Source organism: Cynoglossus semilaevis, unplaced genomic scaffold, assembly GCF_000523025.1.
Source record: "Cynoglossus semilaevis isolate Cse_v1.0 unplaced genomic scaffold, Cse_v1.0 scaffold1525, whole genome shotgun sequence".
In the NCBI taxonomy this organism is placed as follows: domain Eukaryota; kingdom Metazoa; phylum Chordata; class Actinopteri; order Pleuronectiformes; family Cynoglossidae; genus Cynoglossus; species Cynoglossus semilaevis.
The window spans coordinates 35,363-37,601 of record NW_007585153.1 but is presented as its reverse complement, the minus strand read 5'-3'; positions in this window follow the sequence as shown (position 1 = coordinate 37,601).

Sequence of the window (2,239 nt, the reverse complement as noted above, 5' to 3'; positions counted from 1 at the left end):
TGAGCTTACATGACCCGACGTTTGCACGTTTTCACATCGCAGCTGGAAGCCATTACCTGGAAGTGGTGACGGGAACGCCCTGAAGATTCAGCATTGCTGACCTGATTTTTGACCATTTTGAACATATATATTTTATATTTCATATTATATGTTATATATATAATAGGTAGATAAAGGTAATTGGAGACACGGTATATCAGCAAAGAAGAGAAGAGAAAAACAAAGTTTAAAAAACATTTCTTTCTTATCAACCAAATATTAATAAACAAAAAATAAATAAATAAAAAACAGTGAAACAACAAATAATTAAATAATAATTATAATAATTATTATTATACGTTTTACCAGATAATAACCAGTGAAAACACCTAAACCCAAAATAAAAAGGTAAATGTTAACTCTAGAAAATCACATTAAAAACAAAACAAAATAATAAATCAAAACGACAGGAGAGTTGGTTTGGTTTTTCAGTTGTAACTGATTTAATAAGAACAAAGAAAACAACCTTTTCAAAAAACAACCGTCCTCTTCTTCTTCTTCATTACCTCCGGCTGTAGTCACGGTAAACCGGCGGCCGTCCTCACAGTGAACACCGGCTACTCTTTACTTCTATTTATAGCTCCGACACTGGAGCTAAAAATGCTAATGCTAATGAGCGTTAGCTGCTAGTTTACAGTTTCAACAAAATAACAATTCTTCAGGGTAACGGTAACAATGGGACTTTGAACCTGAAGGTCAAGTGTGTGTGTGTGTGTGTGTGTGTGTGTGTGAAATAACAACAACACTAATCCTTCGACGAGTGAAGGCATTCAAATATATATATATATATATATATATATAAATACTAATATAAAAATAATAAAAACCTAAACAACGACCAAACCGTAACCAGAAAAAAATAAATGAATAATTTTTACCGTTTTGTGCTTGTTTTCCTGTCTGTGTCTACGGTTCATCGCCGTCACGTCATGGCGTCATTTAGGGTGGAGGAGAAAAACAAGATGGCGGACCGTGCTGTCTGTACTTGCTGTTGTTGTTGTTGTGTCTTCTTTACGTCAACTGTAAACGTTTGTATGTTTGACTAACCTGAGCGATTTACCGCCAAAAGTTACGTCGTTCCGGCGGAACCAACTTCAGTCACAGCGTAAGAACTTTGACCACGGTGAAAACGGATATGACGTCAATTTCATCATCGATTCGAAGTTTAAAAGAAAGTTCGGCTTATAATGTGATCGAATAAATGAATCGATTCTACCGACAACAGTGGAGGGTCGGTCGGTGAAGACGCGGACTGACGTCCGGACGGTTGTTGGTTCGAGTCTGCCAGAAGACCTGTGCTGATCATGGTAGTAATTAACAAGTTAATTAATGCAAAACTTTATATTTAGAAATCTGAAGTTTGACTAAAATATAAATACAAATTTAAAAAGAAAAACGAATTTATAAACGACTCAACCGACAGCTGTAAATCATTGTTGTTTATAAAAGTATATAAATACCTATATATATTTGTATATAATTATATATATAAATATATATTTGTATATGTATATAGATACATATATAAATATATATTTGTATATGTATATAGATACATATATAAATATATATTTGTATATGTATATAGATACATATATAAATATATATTTGTATATAATTATATATATAAATATATATTTGTATATAATTATATATATAAATATATATTTGTATATAATTATATATATAAATATATATTTGTATATAATTATATATATAAATATATATTTGTATATAATTATATATATAAATATATATTTGTATATGTATATAGATACATATATAAATATATATTTGTATATAATTATATATATAAATATATATTTGTATATGTATATAGATACATATATAAATATATATTTGTATATAATTATATATATAAATATATATTTGTATATAATTATATATACAAATATATAGCTGTTTTGTGTTCTGTTATGTTTTTGTTCTTTTTTAAAGAAATATATATAAATCATTTTTTAAAAAATCAAATGAAAATAACTAATGAACTAATAAATCACGTGCAGTGACTTGGACTGACCTGTTCACGTCGGTGACCTGTTCACGTCGGTGGTTGTTTTTTCATCTTTAACTGAATTAAACCAGAAACATCGACAGTAGAAAGACTGATGACGTCACTCAGACATAAAGTCATCAAACTGCAGCTTACCTCACCCCTCCTCCCCTCCTCACCCTCTCG